Source organism: Heterodontus francisci, chromosome 4 (assembly GCF_036365525.1).
Source record: "Heterodontus francisci isolate sHetFra1 chromosome 4, sHetFra1.hap1, whole genome shotgun sequence".
Lineage (NCBI taxonomy): Eukaryota > Metazoa > Chordata > Chondrichthyes > Heterodontiformes > Heterodontidae > Heterodontus > Heterodontus francisci.
The window spans coordinates 109837063-109857879 of NC_090374.1; the positions used below are offsets into that span (position 1 = coordinate 109837063).

A 20817-nucleotide genomic window follows, 5' to 3' on the forward strand; every position below is an offset into this window, starting at 1 on the left:
AGTCTAACAAAATCACTGCACACTTCTAGCAGCCCCATATACATTTCTACAGTGTTAGTTATTTCCGCACCCTGCATTGGACAAATGATACCAATTTTTCCTACATGGAAAAGAAGGTAGTATTGTCTGCATACGTCATTTTATTTCGATAGAATTTCTGTATGAATGTAAAAATATACAATAATCAAAATGTCACAACCTGTGTAATCATGTAGCCTTTACCTCTAAGTTTAGAATAACTAGCATCTGGAATTTACAGTAAAGCATTTTATATTAAAGATGCACAGCAAAACTGCAGAAAACATCTAAGTCAAAGTTTGAACTACATTTGATAGATTACAGATTATCTAGTAATTTTTTTTTCATATTGCAGTAATAAAACATTGAGACACTCAGGGGTCCATTTTAATTTCCAGTGAGTTTTGAGTGAGCAGTAGGGGAGGGAGGGGGGTGCTGCGGGATGGGGCAAGTGCACAACACACTTGTTGGCCTATATTTCAGGTCCGGGGTATTTTAAATCCCAGACCTCGTCTGCATGCCATTGGTGACCTGGCCGCCCACAATGAGTGGAATGAGGCACCTGGCTGGGTAGCAAAGGTTAAAGCTTAGGTGGCCAGAGGCTGGCAAGCAGGTTTAAGTATCTGTTTTATCAATTACTAAGGACGTTGTTATTAAAATCCAAAGTCATATTATATTTCTCATTATTCTGCTCCAGGCTTTTAAAATCACTGTACCTGTCACTTTTAAGCTTCTAATATCAGATTTCTTCAAATTTTGAAATGACAGTTGTTGAACTTGAGCTAAAATACCTTTCACACTATTAAAACAAAGGCTGATTTTAACAAGTTATTTTAAAACAGTGCAAAGGCATCATTTTGTGATAATCTATTCATAATATGCATGCTTTTTCTCTATAACTACACTTCTTGAGCTTAGAAATTAGTATTATGTTAGTAGCAGGCAAATGTTTAATGCATTTATATGTCAGGCCGTTCTTCACGAATTTAATGTTGACCTCAACCCAATGATTTTAAATGGACAAAATGGCAAATGAAGGAAAATTGATCTCAAATATCATCGCTGATAAAACAGTATAAACATAGCTCATTACAATCACTGCCACAGAGTCTTCCAACCTTCATCAGAAATAACTACTAATTTTCACCTTGTCCTTGTGTGATTTGCCATCTTGTGCTTTTGGATTTCAGACTCCAGAAGTAAAAAGTGCAAATGCTCAGTACACCATCAACTAAAAGCTGCCAAAAAGTGGACACGTACTTTCCTCTAAAGAAAATAGTGAATTTACTCAATATAGATGACTATATCTTTCAGTATACTTATACCTGGGCCACAATCACTACTGTCTAGTAAGTGGGTGTGCTATCTGCTCAATGATTTCCAATGTACGAATTGTCAAGAAGCATTTGAAATCAATGTTTCGATTATCCTTCCTTCCTTTTGAGATGAAGTGGGGTGGGGGGTGGGGGGGGGTTTGTTCAAATCTTCATGCTACCAGAACTCATAGCATCAGAAATTGTACTCAGCACTTCAACATGTTGATTAGTAGAAAATCAACATATCATTTTGCAGTGAAATTGAAAATTTTCCAATTGAAAAAAACTTCCAACATGTTCTGGACCACAAACAAATATTATTTTAGTGATGAATCATGTGGATATCAAACATCGTACAGAATCAATACTATTTAATTATCTTTCATACAAGAAAGAGAACACAGTGCATACTCTGCCTTTGTGTTGAAATATAGAATCCTTTTGCTGGAAATTAACATCCAGGACTGTGGTTATCAATGTTGATTGAACATTTTTACCTAAACTACAATACAGAATAAAGTGTGGTTATTGAAAGACTTTGCTCACATAATAACTAGGTTTCAGAAGTAATGAATGTACTTACCTGTACTTCTCCTTGAATCAGCTTCAGTTCCAAAATGAAAAACTTGATTCCTGACAAAAGCTGTTCCTAATCATGAAAATATACTTCTCATAGCAACCTTCCTATTTATAGTGAAATAAGGTTTTTAATAAAATCCTCATCCTGTTTTTAGTTACCTTCCTATTCCAACAAACAAACCTGTCTATCAACTGAACAGCAAAGAGGTTCAAATTACAGAAAATGAAAGCAAATAATTCATGACACTGTAGCAGTAACAGTCTTTTCTCTTCCCCATGCGCAAACAAACTATGGCCAATCAGCTTTAAGGATTAAATAAATGAAGGGAAGATAGAGGCTTCAGTTGTCGACAATGGGCCACAATAGAACCGTGCAGCTGGTTTATGATCAACAGCGAGTACAGACTGAACAGTAAACTAACAGATTTGTATTACTACTCTCACATGAATTTGTTTTGCATTGCTTATTCAAATATATGCTTTGCCTAAGGCACCACTGAAGAAATATGTGCTTTTCTGTTCACAACCAGCCTTCAATTCCTTTCATTACACAGGATTTTAAAATTATTTACACACACTAGACCAAGCCCCATCTCTGAAATCCATATTATCATATGAGTCAGCCTCTACTGATTTTATACCAGCCAAATACTCGTCAAATGAATACTTCATTAGGAATTCTATTGTTGCCATTCTGTATGACATGCAAAGGACACAGTTTTATCTCATTAGCTCTCGGTGACTTACTACAGTCCAGTACATAAAGCTACACACATCACACTTTACAAATATAGTACAGAAGTATTACTGACATCTATTCCAGACCAACAATAAGTTAGCTTTAATGAGCTACTGCTGGTGTAAAATATAGCAGTTTAAAATCATTTAAAGATTATTATAGCTTTAAAAATAAAATATTTAATAGTGGGAAAGCAGCTGTATTTCATTGAAGCAGCAAGCACTGATAGCCATACACAGTTCTTCACATGGATTTCTTCAGTTTCAGTTATTCAAATACCAATTTTTAAAAAATCACGCTCTGTTGAACCCCTTACCTTAAAAGATTTGGACAACCTGGTCACTAAAATATCACAATATTCTTCACTTTATCCTCTACAACCCTATGTGCAGCTCATTCTCAAAACAGATCTTCCATTTTACACTGCTGATCACATGACTGATGACACATCAAAACACAGATGATCACCTGCTTCCTGATAGCCTTTCATTAAAGCACAGCAGCTTTCACTTTAATGATGGATCAGAGAGCAGGAAGAATTTATCAAAGGCTGGCCACTGCTTTACAATCTCAGGTGTTGTATTGTAATACTCCTGAAACATAATATAGCCGAGTCCGTGGACCACAGAGCTTTCACAAAGTGCTATGCATGCAACAAATCAGCAAAGAAAAGTGGAATATCTGCTCCTACAGGTATTTGGAATGGGCATAATTGCAGTGCAAAGCACTCGCATTGCTAGATAAAACTTTTTGATAACACTTCCAATTGCTCAACAAAGTGGAACATACTCTTGATTTACTCTGTCATAATTTGCATAACAGTGTAAAAATGCAGGCATTTCTGGCACAATCCTGGCATAGGTCAGTCAGATGTGTGTCAGAAGTCTCCTACTCTATACATCTTCAAGTAGGGGCCTGTTTGCAGACCAACATGCGTTTCCTTGAGCTCAGCTTTGCTGGATGCCAGCTTTACAACGAGAATGCAGCAATACTAGCTTCATGACTGGTGGATGTGGGATCTATCCTAGGGTTGGAAGCTCTGGATGCCTAAAGAATTCCAGTTGTCTTTCGTATCTGATCAACCCTTTTTTATCAGAGAACTGATTGTTCTGCATTTTTAAATGGCCAATGAGAGGCTGTTGCTGCTACTTAAATCAGCCCCCGTGCTCTGGCTGGCATCCAATGGGCTGAATTTTATAGCCACCCCACCCGAGATGGGTTTGGAGGCAGGGGGCCTATAGAATTGCGACGGGAAGCGCGGGGGCCGGGGGGGAAGGGCCCGTCGCCTCCCCATCGCAACACAATTTTGTCAGGGCGGGATAGGCCAAAGATAGCCTTCCCAGCCAGAGGCCAATTGAGGCCCTTAAGTGGCCTATTAAGAGCCTCTTCCTGCTGCCGCAGGGATTTGGATTGGGGGGACTGGCAATGACTTTGGACAGAATCTTTTAGTCAACATTAAGCAGTGAGATGGGCTGCCAATTTCTGATTTCCGCCATCTCCCCCTTCCGCTTATAGATGAGGGTGATGATGCCTTTCCTCATGGATTCTGGCATGCTGCTGGCCAGAAGCATACTCTCATCACTTCCGAGAGCTTTACTCATCTCAACGGAGTTTGTCAGCTCATCCAGAGTTAGCAGTTTGTCCAGTCTTTCCCTCATGCTGTCATCTAAGACCTCCGTGATAGATGACAGGAAGGACTGCGAAGCCGTGCTGTCCGTGGGCTTCACGTCATACAGCCAGCATAAAAGGATTTGGTGATCCTTAGTACATTGGACTGTGAAGACGTTATCGAGCCATCCTCTTCCTTCAGGCTGCTGATCACAGAGCTCTCTCTGTGTACCTTTTCGAAGAAGTAACGCGAGCATGTCTCATCCTGCTCAACAGAGCAGACTCTGGACCGGAAGATGATCTTGGAGACCTCCGTGGCAAAGAGCGAGGCCTGCTGGCTCTTCACCTCTTGGAGATCCTCCTTGACCTCGACCCTCATCGACTGCAGCCAGAGCAGATTTTGCATTCTTTTCCGGAGTCAGGACATTTCCCTCTGTCTCTCTCTCGCCCTCTGAACACCTTTGAAGATAAAGAACCTCTTGATGTTCTCCTTGATCTCCGCCCACCAGCGAACTGGAGACTCAAAGAGGGGTTTCACGGTTCTCCAACCTTTGTAATCTCTTTTGAGTTCCTCAACGTTCTCTGGGGTTAGCAGTATAGCATTGAGCTTCCATGTCCCCCTCCCAACCCACTAGTCGTCCTGTAAGTGACAGTCAGCCAGTAAGAGGCAATGGTCAGAGAAGAACACCGACTTGACGTCGGTGGATCTGACCATGACAGTACAGGACACAAACAGGAAGTCAATCCTGGAACAGGCCGACCCGTCCGACCTTGACAAGGTGTATCTACGCTGCGCTCCGTCTGCAGGATTGCTGAGGAAATCGTGCAGCTTGGCATCTTTTACTGTTTCCATTAGGAATCTGGATGTAGCGTCCAGTTTGCTGTCATCACTGCCAGATCATCCAGCTGCATTGATGATGCAGTTGCAGTCACCGCCTAGAATGACCGCCCTGGACGTCACCAGCAGCAGTGGGAGCTGCTGGAAGACGGTCAGCCGCTCGCTGCATTGAACCGGGGCGTACACATTGATCAATCGGAGTGGAGCATTGTTGTACATTACATCTGCTGCGAGGAGTTAGCCACCCACCGTCTCCTTAACTTCAGAGATGGTGAAGTTCCCTCCCCGTAGCAGAATACCCAGGCCGGAGGAACGGGAATCATTACCCCCTGACCAGATCGATGGCCCGTGGGACCACCTTCTCAACTATTGCCTATAGATGCTGAGGTGTGGTATTCCACACTCCTGCAGAAACAGTAGGTTGGCTTTGACCTTAGGAAGGTAGTCCAAGGTTGAAGCACATCGTGTAGTGGATTTAATGCTACGCACATTAATTGAAGCAATCTTTATACCCATTTTTTAGTTGTTACTTCCCAGACCATTTCTCCTTGCTAGTCCCAGTCCTTCAGTATGTTCCTGCATACCCATACTGTACGCAAGCTGTTTCACGTTGGTTGGGCTCAGAAACCCCTCCTGGTTTCTCATGCAGGGTTTGTTCTGCTGGGGTGACATCAGGGGGGTCTTGCAGGCAGCAAGGCTTGGGCTGTCCTCTGCTGTCGGTGTCTTTCCCCTCTGTTCCTCCTCGAAGGCATCACTGCTGCCGGCTTCCCGGAGCTGGAGTGCGCCAGACGCTTCTTTGCTCTCGGTGTCCCGGAGCTGGGGTGCGCTGGGCATGTCGCTAGGTTCGGCGCTTTGGGTTTGGGGCGCATTGGGCTCCTCACAGCTTCCAGTGCCCCGGAGCAGGGGGGGCTTTATCTTCCAGCTCCTTTGAGTTCTTTCGCTTCTTTTGCAGGTGCCGTCGTTCCGGCCCTTTCTCGTCCAGTGAGGAGGAACTGCTATAGTCTGTCTCAGAAGGTAGTCTCCTCTTGCCACTAGTTTGGGTGGTAGCCTGTTCTTTTTTTTGGAGCCTTTTTCTTTGTGGTTTTCCTTTGTACCACTTGCCCCTGACCTGTTTGTCCGTCTGCTGCCTCCTCCTCCATTGATTCTGTCTGTAGAGGAGAGGTTTCTGGGCACGGGGTAGGTGTTGGGTCGCTGGTTGCAGCTGCCTCCCCTTTCTTCTCCTTCTCAGGTAGACTTTCCTCGCTGCGGAGAGGGTTGCTTGTCTCCTTCCCAGCACCAGACGCATTCGCCGTTCCTTCTCCCGGCCTTTCCTTGGACCTTGCTGCCCGAGCATAATTGAGGCACCATTTGGGGCAGGTTTTGTAGAGGTGGTCTGCCTCACCGCACAGATTGCAACGCTTACTCTGTTTACAGTGATTGGTCTGATGGCCTTCCTTCCTGCAGTTCTTGCAGACGACTGTGCTGCAGTTAGCTGCCAGTTGACCAGATTTGCCACAGGTGCGACAAACTCTGGGCTGCCCCGCATCGACCAAGAAGCCTCAACTGCCCCCAGTAGCGAAGCTGGAGGAAGGATGGATGATGGCTCCGTTGGCATCGACCTTCAAGGTCACCTCGAACTGCCGTTTGCTAGTCCAAATCCCAAATGGGTCCTTGACATCAGTGCTGCTGCCGGCTACCTCGACGTACCTGGCGAGGAAGGCGAGTACATCCATGACAGCAACATGGGCGTTATAGAGGTGAATTGTCACCATCCGGTCACGTTGTGACGGCAGCATGAAGAGTGCTCCACTGTGAGGATGGGCAGCAGCGCCTGGTTTCCCTTCTCCTTGAACACCTTCAAGAACTTGATGCATCCCGCCACATTCTTGAATGTCACATCAAAATATCCACTGCTGGGGAAGTCTTGCAGGCAAAAGATGTCCACAGCTTGGAATCCACAGCAATCAATAAGGATTTCCTTAATGAAGGAAGTACGGTCAATGGTGCACCTCCCTCCTTATCCCTTGCCACCACCCGAACGGTGTTACGCACTCCCTGGCCTGAATCTTTAGAATTGGTCCCTGCCTTTTCGGCTTGGTGCTGGGTGTCCTGCCGTCAGCACAAAATTCTGCCCAATATGTGCTCATAGTGGTATGGGCTCACACCACCTTCATGTAAATGATGGAACCCTCTTTCAACATGAATAATCTCACAAAGTGGTTGTTGTTGTTGGAGGCCAAACATCTCAGTCCTAACACATTGCTGCAGGAATTCCTTAGGGTAGTATGCTAGGCCCAACCATCAAGGAGCCCCAGCATAACTGGAGTCAATGGGAAGCAGGGGGAAAACTCTCTGCTGGTTGGAGTCGTACCTAGCGCAAAGGAAGATGGTTGTGGTTGTTGGAGATCAATCATCTCAGCTCCAGAACATCACTGCAGGAGTTCCTCAGGGTAGTGTCCTAGGCCCAACCATCTTCAGCTGCTTCATCAATGACTTTCCTTCAATCATAAGGTCAGAAGTGGGGATGTTCACTCATGATTGCACAATGTTCAGCACCATTCATGACTCCTCAGATACTGAAGCAGTCCGTGTAGAAATGCAGCCAGACCTGGACAATATCAAGGCTTGGGCTGATAGGTGGCAAGTAACATTCGCGCCACACAAGTGCCAGGCAATGACCATCTCCAACAAGAGAGAATCTAACCATCTCCTCTTGACATTCAATGGCATTACGATTACTGAATCCCCTCACTATCAACATCCTGGGGGTTACTATTGACCAGAAACTGAATTGGAGTAGCCATATAAATATCGTGGCTACAAGAGCAGGTCAGAAGCTAGGAATCGTGCGGCGAGTAATTCACCTCCTGACTCCCCAAAGCCTGTCCACCAACTACAAGGCACAAATCAGGAGCGTGATGGAATAATTTCCTCGTTCCTCGATGGATGCAGCTCCGACAACACTCAACATTTAAGAAGCGTTTAGATGAGCACTTGAAATGCCATAGCATACAAGGCCTACGGGCCAAGTGCTGGAAAATGGGACTAGAATAGTTCGGTGCTTGATGGCCAGCACAGACATGATGGGCCAAAGGGCCTGTTTCTGTGCTGTATAACTCTATGACTCAATAAGCTCGACACCATTCAGGACAAAGCAGTTCACTTGATTGTCTGTGGACGGGATGCCATTCACTCCCTCCACCACCTATGCACAGTGGCAGCAGTGTGCACCATATACAAGATGCACTGCAGCAACTCACCATACTCCTTCAACAGCACCTTCCAAACCAGCAACCTCTACCAACTAGAAGGACAAGAGCAGCAGATGAATGGGAACACCACCACCTGCAAGATCCCCTCCAAGCCACACCCCATTCAGACTTGGAACTATATCACTGTTCCTTCACTGTTACTGGGTCAAAATCCTGGAACTCCCTTCCTAACAGCACTGTGGGTTTACCTACCCCACATGGACTACAGAAGTTCAAGAAGGCAGCTCACCACCACCTTCTCAAGGGTAATTAGGGATGGGCAATAAATGCTGGCCTAGCCAGCGACACCCACATCCCATGAACGAATTAAAAAAAGCAAGAGCAGGTCAGAAGCTGGGAATTCTGCAGCAAGTAACTCACCTCCCGACTCCCCAAAGCCTGTCCACCATCTACAAGGCACAAGTCAGGATGGGTGCAGCTCCAACAACACTCAAGACGCTCAACACCATTCAGGACAAAGCAACCTGCTTGATTGGCACCACAACCACCATCTTAAACATTCACTCACTTCACCACTGGCCTACAGTGGCAGCAGTATGTACCATCTACAAGTTGCACTGCAGCAACTTGCCAAGGCTCCTTCAACAACACCTTCGCGTTACCTCTACAAGGTCAGCAAATACATGAGAACACCGCCACCTGCAAGTTCCCCTCTAAGTCACACACCATTCTGACTTGGAACGAGATCATTGTTCCTTCACTGTCATTGGGCCAAAAACCTGGAACTCCTTCCCTAACAGCACTATAGATATACCTGCACCTCATGGACTGCAGCGGTTCAAGAAGGTGGCAGACTACCACCTTCTCAAGGGCAATTAGGGATGGACTATAAATGCTGCCCATGCCAGGGATGCCCACATTCCACAAATAAATAAAAAAGTCAACAGTGTAGGTTTCCTGATTCTGGAACTTTAAGGCCCTGAAAATCGCTGGGGCTTTTTATGTTTTTTTGTGCTGTCATATTTTATGGGTTGAGGAATAATCATAAGAAATTATGGAAGCATAGAAAAGAATGAACGAACATGTGAGAGTTCTAGCAGTGGACAAAACATAGCAGTAGATTCTAGTCTATACTGACCGGGCATAAAATATTACTTGGACAATGCATAGCTAGGAAAATTGGGTGAGAAAGATCACACATCCTTTTCTAGGCCCATCCAATGTTTGTCTTTGAGCTCTGCCAGTTGATATTTTACACCCAGGCAGTGCAGACGAAAACTCAATCTACAACGTCCAATCTGGAAAAAAGTTTACAACAAATTTTCTGCAATTCCGCTCCTGTTTGATAGAAATGTATTCTGGAGAATTAGGCCTGCACAATAGATTATGAGCCGGGAATACTGTGAGCCAGGAAACTTCCTTGAGGAAAGGCAGAAATGTGTCACACCCGGCAGTTTTTAAGAAGGTTCACGAAGCTGTCAGTTTCAGTTTTATTCAATTTCCAGATCATTGCCCTGCCATTTTAGTTATTTTGAGAGAGGCAAGTACAGTGTTTGCTCTTTCAAGCACCTATTTGTTCTACTGTTAAATGCTCGTCTTCTAATTGATCCTTTGCATGAGAGTTTGGGAAGGATGCCTTGCCATAATTGCAGGATACTTTCTTTTTAAACTAAAAACAAAATACTGTAGATGCTGGAATTCTGAAACGAGACAAAAAGTGCTGGAAATACTCAGCAGGTCTGGCAGCATTTGTGAAGAGAGAAGCAAAGTTAACGTTTCAGGTCTGTGACCTTTCATCAGAACTGGCAAAGGTTAGAAAAGAATTAGGTTTTAAGCAAGTGAAAGGGAGGGGTGTGGGGGAGAGAACAAAGGGTTTGATAGGGCAGAGGGAAATTAAATATCAAAGCTGTCCTGTGACAAAGGCAAAGCATGTGTTAATGCTTGTGGTGAAAGACAAAGCATTAGTCCAGAGAGAGTGTTCATAGTAGAATAATGAACAGCTCTGATTGTACAAAAAGCAGGCACATGGTTCTTTTCGGGTGAAGCAGTGATTTACCTGTACCTCTTTCAATGTAGTATACTGTTTTCGCTGCTCACAATGCGGTCCCCTCTACATTGGGGAGACCAAACGCATATTTGGTGACTGCTTTGCTGAACACCTCCGCTCAGTCCGAAAGCATGAACCCGAGCTTCCGGTTGCTTGCCATTTCAAGACTCCCCCCCTGCTCTCATGCCAACATTTCTGTCCTTGGCCTGCTCCAATGTTCCAGGGAACATGAACACAAGCTCGAGGAGCAGCACCTGATTTTTCAATTAGGCACTCTCCAGCCTTGCGGACTGAATATCGAGTTCAATGACTTCAGAGCATGACTGGCCTTTTTTAATATTTTATTTTTTAACCATGTGCCGGCTTTTCATGCAGTCAGAGCTGCTCATTATTCCAGTTACCACCCTATCAGTCTACTCTCGATTATCAGCAAAGTGATGGAAGGTGTCGTCAACAGCGTTATCAAGCGCCACTTACTCAGCAATAACCTGCTCACTGATGCTCAGTTTGGGTTCCGCCAGGGCCACATGGCTTCTGACCTCATTACAGTCTTTGTCCAAACATGGACAAAAGAGCTGAACTCAAGATGGGAAGTGAGTGTGGCATCAAGGAGCTCTGGCAAAATTGAAGTCAATGGGAATCAGGATGAAAACTGTCCATTGGTTGTAGTCATACCTAACACAAAGGAAGATGGTTGTGGTTGTTGGAGGCCAATCATCTCAGCCCCAGGGCATCGCTGCAGGAGCTCCTCAGGGTAGTGTCCTAGGCCCAACCATCTTCAGCTGCTTCATCAATGGCCTTCCCTCCACCATAAAGTCAGAAGTGGGAGTGTTTGCTGATGACTGCATAATATTCAGTATCATTCACTAGGCCTCAAATACTGAAGCAGTTTGTGTTCAGATGCAACAAGACGTGGACAACATTGAGGTTTGGGTTGATAAGTGACAAGTAATATTTGTGCCACACAATGACCATCTCCAACAAGAGAAAATCTAACCATATCTCCTTGATGTTAAATGGCATTACCATTGCTGAATCCCCCACTATCAACATGCTGGGGGTTATCATTGACCAGAAATTGAACAGGACCATCCACATAAATACCGTGACTACAAGAGCAGGGCAGGGGCTGGGAATTCTGCGGTGAGTAACTCATTTCCTGACCCCAAAGCCTGTCCACCATCTACAAGGCACAAGTCAGGAGTGTGATGGAATACTCTCCACTTGCCTGGATGACTGTGGCTCTAACAACATTCAAGAAGCTTGACACCATACAGGACAAAGCAGTCCGCTTGATCGGCATCCCATCCACCAGACTCAACATTCACTCCCTCCGTCACCAATGTTCAGTGGCAGCAGTGTGTACCATATACAAGATGTACTGCAGCAGCTCACCAAGGCTACTTTGACAGCACCTTCCAAAGCTACAAACTCTACCACATAGAAGGACAAGGGCAGCAGACACATGGGAACACCACCACCTGCAATCTCTCCTCCAAGCCCCACACCATCCTGACTTGGAACTATATCACCATTCATTCACTGTCACTGGATTAAAGTCCTGGAACTCCCTCCCTAACAGCACTGAGGGAGTACCTGTAGCAGCTGGACTGCAGCAGTTCAAGAAGGTGGATGACCACAACCTTCTCAAGTATAATTAGAGATGGGCAATAAATGCGATGCCCACATCCTATGAAAGAGTAAGAAAAACTGATTTTAGTAAGAAGCAGGCTTGCTGCCTCTAATTCCTGGGATCTGCTGCAGTATAATTGGTGTAACATTTTGATAGGCCAGAGAACCCACCTATCATATTGTAAGATAAAAGCAAAATACTGCGGATGCTGGAAATCTGAAATAATAACAAGAAATGCTGGAACCACTCAGCATGTGTTATAAAATATTGTAATAAAATGGGGTTCTCTGAGATTTTGTCATGGCTTTCCTGAAGTCAATTCCAACATCGTTGCTCAACAAAAGTAGTTCAACATGTGAGGTCTCACACCTGGGTGACGTTCCTCATGATATGAAGGATTGTATCGTTGCATTCTCTCTCCCCGTGAAGGTGAGTGAATTTGCCCTTTCAGAGTCTCACAATTAGTCTTGTCATACGGTAATCCCAATTATGCGAAAATTTACAGACTCTCAATGGAAACGTCTGCCTCTGAAAGACACCCTTGTCTATCGAGCACTTAGATCCAAATTAAATTCAGCTTCCTCTCCATGACCATCAAGTCAGTGGTGTCCATCTTCATCATCAGAAACATCATCGTCATCTGATGACACATCGCGATGACACTGATCCTTCTCCAGTGTCTCTCCATTTTCAGTCGCCAGGTTATGCAAGGCACAGCAGACGACAATTATTCTTGCACCCCTTGAAGGTGCGTACTGCAGTGCTGCACCTGAGCGGTCAAGACACCTGAACCTCATCTTAAGCAGGCCTATAGTTTGTTCGATGGTCACTGTGGTGGCCGCATGACTCTCATTGTATCGTTCCTCCTCATGACCCCTTGGATTCTTCACTGGTGTCATGAGTCATGTCTTCAGAGGATAACCCCCTGTCGCTAAGTATCCATCCCTCCATTCTGTCTGGAAGCCTGAAAATTGCAGGTACGTGGGAGTTTCGGAGAATGAAGGCATCATGACAAATCCCAGGGTAACGTGCACACACCTGCATGATTCTCTGACGATGATCACAGACGAGCTGAACGTTCATTGAATGGTATCTCTTGCGGTTAATCAATGCCCCCAACTGACCTGCTGGGACTCTGAAGGCCACATGAGTACAGTCAATCACGCCCTGTTCCATTGGAAACCCAGATATAGTGCTGAAGCCTCTGGCTCGCTCAGCCTCACAAGTGCTGTCCCGCCTTGAATGTGATGAATTGGTTACCACGTTGGAACAATGCATCAGTCACCACCTTGATGCAGTGGTGCGCTGCTGCTTGTGAGACTCCGCACAAGTCTGCTGCTGAGGCTTGGAATGAGCCAGACGCATAGAAGTTAAGAGATATTGTAACCTTTAGAGCGACCGGCATTGGATGGCCTCCCATACAGTTTGAGGAAACATCCACTGCCAACATCTCACAAAGAGATGTGACAGTCTCCCGTGACAGCCGCAGTCTTCTACTGCACTGGCGATCTGACAGCTGCAGGTAACTCAGACACAGCCGGTATGCCCCTCCTGGTGGGTAGGCACGTATCCTGACGTGTTCGCCAATGGGCGACTCTGCCACCTGCTCTCCCTCCCACATCACGAAGGTGCACTGGGTCAGCTTGTTGCACGTTCCCCTGCACATTTGTCCTTTTGTCCCTCATAGGGGCAAGGTCCTCCTCATCTGATGATCCACCTCCACATTGAACAATTCCCATTGCTGTACTACTCACCAGATGCTCTGACCACAGGTATTAGCTTCCAGCAGTTAGGACTGGCTCACGTGATCCCCTTCCTTTCACCACATAAATCAAAGTTGATGGATCCCCATCAGCAGTGCAGAACACTCAGATGAATCCTTTAGCACTAGTTGCAAGTCACACACCTTGTCAGGATATACAAATAGCATTAGAATTATTTCAGAGTAAAACTGAAAATTGTACTTCCAACTCCCTCCTGAATCAATACCTGCTGCCCTTATGTAGCTGCTGCTGGCCGACACGTCCCACGAGCCGATTTACAGACGTTAAATCAGACCTCATGTGTAAAATTGTAGTCAATTGCTTTGTAAACGACCTCAATTACCTTTCAATTACTTCCGACGTTGGTAAAATGACGTCTGCGCGTAATGACGCTGGGGAAACGGCCCAACGTCATCGCGCTTCATTTTACCATCCGGACGCCTCCGAAGAGACACGTTTAATGCCGGTAAAATTCCGGCCATAGTCTTTGGATCCCTGACAAGTGGAAACATCTTTTCTTGATCTACCCTATCAAACCCCTTCATCATTTTAAAGAACTCCATCAGGTAACCTCTCAGCCTCTCTTTTCCATGGAAAACAGTCCCATCCTGTTCAGTCTTTCATCATAGGTATAACCTTTCAGTTCAGAAATCAACCTTAGAAATCTTTTGTGCACCTTCTCCTTTGCCTCGATCTCATTTTAATAATGTGGAGACCAGAACTGTATATAGTACTACTGGTGCAGTCTAATCAAGGTTCTATACAAGTTTAACATAACTTCTCTGCTTTTCAATTGTATCCCCCCAGAAATAAACCAGTGCTTGTTTCTCTTTATAGCCTTTTTAACTTGTGTCGCTACTTTTAGTGATTTGCGTATCTGTACCCCCAGATCCCTCTGCTCCTCTACCGCATTTAGACTATTATCCAAGCAGTAAATGGTGTCCTTATTCTTCCTACTAAAATTCACCAACTCACAATTATCTAAATTGAAATTCATTTGCCACTACACATCCAATTTGCAAGTGTACTAACGTCGTCTTGTTTTTTGATCACAGTCATCCTTGTATTAACCACACCCTCAATTTAGCGTAGTCCGCGAATTTCGAATTGTACTTCCAGTGGATTCAGAGTCCAAATCGTTAATGTCAATTGTGATTAATTGGTCTCAGCACCGATCCCTGTGGAATATCACTTCCCACCTTTTGCCAGTCAGAGTAGCTGCCCTTAACTGTTACTCTCTGTTTTCTGATTAGTAGCTAGCTTTGTATCTATCCTGCCACCTATCCACTGGCTCCATATACAGGAAACAGCGGCATAGTGGTAATGTCACTGAAAGAGTAATCCAGAAGCCCAGAAAATGCCCTGCCGACGCAGGTTCAAATCCCACCACGGCAGCTGATGCAATTTAAATTCAGTTAATGAATTCAATTAATTAATAAAACTCTGAAATTGAAAGCTAGTCTCAGTAATGGTACCATGAAACTATCATTGTCATAAAAATCCATCTGGTTCACTAATGTCCTTACCCAGTCTGGCCTACATGTGACTCCAGACCCAAAGCAATGTGGTTGACTCTTAACTGAAATGGCCCAGCAAGATACTCTGTTGTCGAGGACAATCGGGGATGAGCAACAAATGCTGGCCTTGCCAGCGACATCCCATGAAAGAATAAAAAAACTCTGACCTTGATCACTAGTGTACTACGTGGTATCAAATTGAAGGCTTTTTGAAAATCCACATATATTACATCTACTCTTTCATTTACTTCTTCAATGAATTTAATAAGAGTAATCAAGGATGACCTTGCCTTTTGAAATCTGTGCTGAAAATTCTATTTTCGAGTATATGTTTATATTGCATCTTTGAATAGAGATTCCATTATCTTATCTACTCCCGATGTCAAGCTAACTGCTCTATCATTCCCTGAACTTGTTTTATCTCCCTTTTTAAAGGAGAAATAACATTAGGGGTCCAACAGTCTTCTGGCACTATTCCCTTTTCTACTGAATTGTTATATATATGTAATAGTGCCTCTAATACCTCTTCCCTAACTTCTTTTAATATGCATGGATGCAATCCATCTGGACCATAGGTTTTATTCTCTCCAAGGTTGATTAGTTTATCAATTATCTCTCTCTCTAGTCTAGTCTCAGGCAAAAGAGATGGATTCCCAGGTCACGATCTATTGCTCACCAGTACCCCTGATAAATCAACCTCCAAAATAATCCGAGGCTTCATCTGTGAAGGTTGGCTTCACTTGCTAGGAACAACTGAATATAGAGGGTTCTAAAGAAAAGCCTGCTCCAAAATCTTGACCTGTTCATTTTCTCTACTTATGTTCACTGGCTTGCTTTGTGCTTCCAGGATTATATTATAGTAATTATGCAAACTGGACCGAGGAATATTCCTCTCAGCCTTCACCTGGTGGATGTAGACAATTGAGGGTGTTAATCTCCATCACCTTACTTTCCATCTGGAAGAGTTGATGCATCTTTAAAGGTGGTCAACCTGTTTGCATTAAGTCTCCTGGTTCTGTGCCAAGATAGGAGGCCCATTCTTGTGGAAGAAGGACAACTTTTCTTTTTTCTGGAATTTGAAGTTTCTGTATGCATTCGTGAATGTCCTTCTGTACCCCTAGGAGCTTCAGACAACAGGGAACAAACAAACACTATTCTGATCACACTGCACTGGTCCTGTCAACTATGGTTCTTGTAATCTTGGCAAAAGCAGAATCAGCATCCCCTATCCCACTGATAAGACTTGCACTTACACAGTGAAGAGTCAGATTCTGCAACCAGAACTGGACTATTTTTGGTTGATGGGATGGTTATTTTTCAAGATCAACTTTAGTATCAAGGTCTTTCCTCATTAGTGGTTGAGACCTTACTTCAACTTCAGGTATATTTCCACCATCCCAGAATGGTGCAAGACTGGGTCTATTTTCTTTGAGAGGCTCATTATAATCTAGAATATCTGCAGAGATTGAGCTGGGAGAAAAAGCCAAATATATGGTTATGAACTCAATGGAATAATTATGTAGTGTCTGGAGGAAAAGAGACACCTTGGGATGCAAACACATAATTCTTTGAAAATTCCAGTGCATGCAGATAGGGTCATAAAAGGAAAAAAATATTTGTCTTTACATCGCACCTCTCGCATTGTCTGGATGTCCCAAAATGCCTCACAGGCAATGAATTACTTTTGAAGTGTACTCATGTTGTTTTGTAGGCAAATAGAAGAGGCAATTTTACAGAGTCAGGTTCCAGATACAGCAATGAGAAGAATTACACTTATTAACGGTTTTGGTGTTGGCTAAGAGATGTATGTTGGTTAGGACACTAAGATAGCAGCCTGCTGTTCTACAAATAGTGCCATGGTATCTTTTATACCCATCTGAACAGGCAGAAGGAACATTATTTTAACACTTCATCTGAAAAACAGCATTTCCAAGAATGATCCCTCAGTAATGCAGTGAAATGTGAGCTTAATTGTGTGGCCAAGTCCTGGAGTGGGGTTCGAACCCACAACCTTCTGATTCAGAGACGAAAAGCCATAGCACTGCACCAAGATGACACTTAAAAAAAAAGGCTGGATTTTATAAATTTGCTACCGTTCTCGGTGTCGAGCATGTCACAGAGCCTCTGCAATATTAAACCGTGAATGATGGTGGACAATTAAACAACTAACTGGAGGAGGTGGATCCACAAATATCCCCATCCTCAATGATGGGGGAGCCCAGCACATCAGTGCGAAAGATAAAACAGAAGCATTTGCAACAATCTTCAGCCAGAAGTGCCGAGTTGATGATCCATCTCGGCCTCCTCCTGAAGTCCCCAGCATCACAGATGACAGACTTCAGCCACTTCAATTCACTCTGCCTGATATCAAGAACGACTGAAGACACTGGATACTGCAAAGGCTATGGGCCCTGACAATATTCCAGCAATAGTACTGAAGAACTGTGCTCCAGAACTTGCCGCGCCCCTAGCCAAGCTGTTCCAGTACAGCGACAACACTGGCACCTACCCGGCAATGTGGAAAATTGCCCAAGTATGTCCTGTACACAAAAAGCAGGACAAGTCCAACCTAGGCAATTACTGCCCCATCAGTCTACCATCTATCATCAGTAAAGTGATGGAAGGTGTCATCAACAGTGCCATCAAGCAGCACTTGCTTAGCAATAACCTGCTCAGTGACGCTCAGTTTGGGTTCCGCCAGGGCCACTCAGCTCCTGACCTCATTACAGCCTTGGTTCAAACATGGACAAAAGAACTGAACTCGAGGTGAGGTGAGAATGACTGCCCTTGACATAAAGGCAGCATTTGACCAAGTATGGCATCAAGGAGCCCTGGCAAAACTTAAGTCAATGGGAATCAGGGGGAAAACTCTCCACTGGTTGGGGTCATACCTAATGCAAAGTAAGATGGTTGTGGTTGTTGGAGGTCAATCATCTGAGCTCCAGGACATCACTGCAGGAGTTCCTCAGGGTAGTGTCTTAGGCCCAACCATCTTCAGCTGCTTCATCAATGACCTTCCTTCAATCATAAGGTCAGAAGTGGGGATGTTCGCTGATGATTGCACAATGTTCAGCACCATTCATGACTCCTCAGATACTGAAGCAGTCCGTGTACAAATGCAGCAAGACTTGGACAATATCCAGGCTTGGGATGATAAGTGACAAGTAACACTCGCGCCACACAAATGCCAGGCAATGGCCATTTCCAACAACAGAGAATCTAACCATCTCCCCTTGACATTCAATGGCATTACGATCACTGAATCCCCCACTATCAACATCCTAGGGGCTACCATTGACCAGAAACTGAACTGGAGTAGCCATATAAATGCTATGGCTACAGGAGCAGGTCAGAGGCTAGGAGCCCTGCGGCGAGTAACTCATCTCCTGACTCCCCAAAGCCTGTCCACCATCTAGAAAGCACAAGTCAGGAGTCTGATGGAATACTCTCCACTTGCCTGGATGGGTGCAGCTCCAACAACACTCAAGAAGCTCGACACCATCCAGGACAAAGCAGCCCGCTTGATTGGTACCCCATCCACAAACATTCACTCCCTTCACCACTGACGCACAGTGGCAGCAGTGTGTACCATCTACAAGATGCACTGCAGAAACGCACCAAGGCTCCTTGGAAAGCACCTTCTAAACCCACGACCTCTACCAACTAGAAGGACAAGAGCAGCAAATGCATGGGAACACCACCACCTGCAAGTTCCCCTCCAAGTCACACACCATCCTGACTTGGAACTATATCACCGTTCTTTCACTGTCACTGGGTCACAATCCTGGAACTCTCTTCCTAACAGCACTGTGGGTGTACCTACCTCACATGGACTGCAGTGGTTCAAGAAGGCAGCTCATCACCACCTTCTCAAGGGCAATTAGGGATGGACAATGAATGCTGGCCTAGCCAGCAATGCCCACATCCCATGAATGAACAGCAAAAACACGGTGACTCATTTAAATGGTCAGGGTGGATCACCCCCCACATCCCCCCTGCAATGACATGGAGGGGCGTGGGGGGTGTCTGTCCTCGGCAATGGCGTCAGGCGCCACTGAGCAGGCGCCAATGCCATTTTAAAGCGCGTTGAGCCCTCCATTGCAATATAAGTTTTGAATGGTGTAATGATTCTGAAAAATGAAATAAAGTGATCCTGGCCCTCTCCCACCAACCCCCCCTACCCCCAATAAGCATAGAAGTAATTACCTGCCTTCTCCCCGCCAAAACACTTACCTTGTGCTCCCAACCATCTCCCCACAAAGTTCATCAACTTTAAACTTTACCCCTTTCCACCACCTAGACCAATGAAAGTAGTTTGACCTTGCTCGCACTGAAAACTTACTTTCTCCCCCCTCCCCACCAGTGTTCTACCTTGGATACTCAGATGGCCACTAGGCCTCGCCACTGCCGGCAATATTGTGCCAGGCCTTCCCAGCATCGAGGCCTGTGCCGGGCCTCTGCCAGAGGCATTTTCCAGCACCCACCCCCGCCATGACCGCTGATGTCAGGGGGCTGTAAAACATAGCCCATGTTAGTCTTTATAAATAGCAGCATAATATACAATATGGGAACAGGACTAGGCCATTCAGCCCTCAAGCCTCTTCTGCCAATCAGTTAGATTTTGGCTGATCTGACAGTCAACTCCATTAACGCGCTTGGTTCCATATCCCTTCATACCATATCTAACAAAAATCTATAGACGTGACTATAGGAGGTATGATCAGTAAGTTCGCAGATGACACAAAAATTGGTGGTGTCATAAACAGTGAGGAGAAAAGCCTTAGATTACAGGACGATATAGATGGGCTGGTAAGATGGGCGGAGCAGTGGCAAATGGAATTTAATCCTGAGAAGTGTGAGGTGATGCATTTTGGGAGGACTAACAAGCCAAGGGAATATACAATGGATGGTAGGACCCTTGGAAGTACAGAAGGTCAGAGGGACCTTGTTGTACTTGTCCATAGATCACTGAAGGGAGCAGCACAGGTGGATAAGGTCGTTAGGAAGGCATATGGGGTACTTGCCTTTATTAGCCGAGGCATAGAATATATAAGCAGGGAGGTTATGGAGCTGTATAAAACGCTAGTTAGGCCACAGCTGGAGTACTCTGTACAGTTCTGGGCACCACACTACAGGAAGGATGTAATTGCACTGGAGAGGGTGCAGAGGAGATTCACCAGGATGTTTTCTGGGCTGGAGCATTTCAGCTATTAAGAGTACTTAAAAGGCTAGGGTTGTTTTCCTTAGAGCAGAGAAGGCTGAGGGGGCACTTGATTGAGGTAACAAAATTATGAGGGACATTGATAGGTTAGATAGGAAGGAACTTTTTCCCTTAGCGGAGGGGTCAATAACCAGGGAGCATACATTTAAGGTAAGGGGCAGGAGGTTTAGAGAGGATTTCAGGAAAAAGTTTTTCACCCAGAGGGTGGTTGGAATCTGGAACGCACTGCCTGAAGGGGTGGTAGAGGCAGGAACCCTCACAACATTTAAGAAGTATTTAGATGAGCATGTGAAATGCCATAGCATACAAGGCTACAGGCCAAGTGCTGAAAAATGGGATTAGAATAG

The 20817-nt window shown here is 45.0% G+C and overlaps 1 protein-coding gene across 4 annotated transcripts in view; it reads right to left on the reverse strand.

The window, feature by feature from the left end:
- LOC137369191 (protein prune homolog 2-like) overlaps nt 1–20817 on the reverse strand; it is a 558836-nt gene that overhangs the window by 128311 nt on the left and 409708 nt on the right. The window contains exon 1 of one of the 4 annotated variants that reach the window (XM_068029993.1): nt 2969–3084. The exons of the other annotated variants lie outside the window; for them this stretch is intronic. The gene's annotated coding sequence lies outside the window, so the exon portion shown is untranslated. Of the gene's footprint in view, nt 1–2968; nt 3085–20817 lie in introns of those variants that run through there. 4 annotated transcript variants of the gene reach the window in all.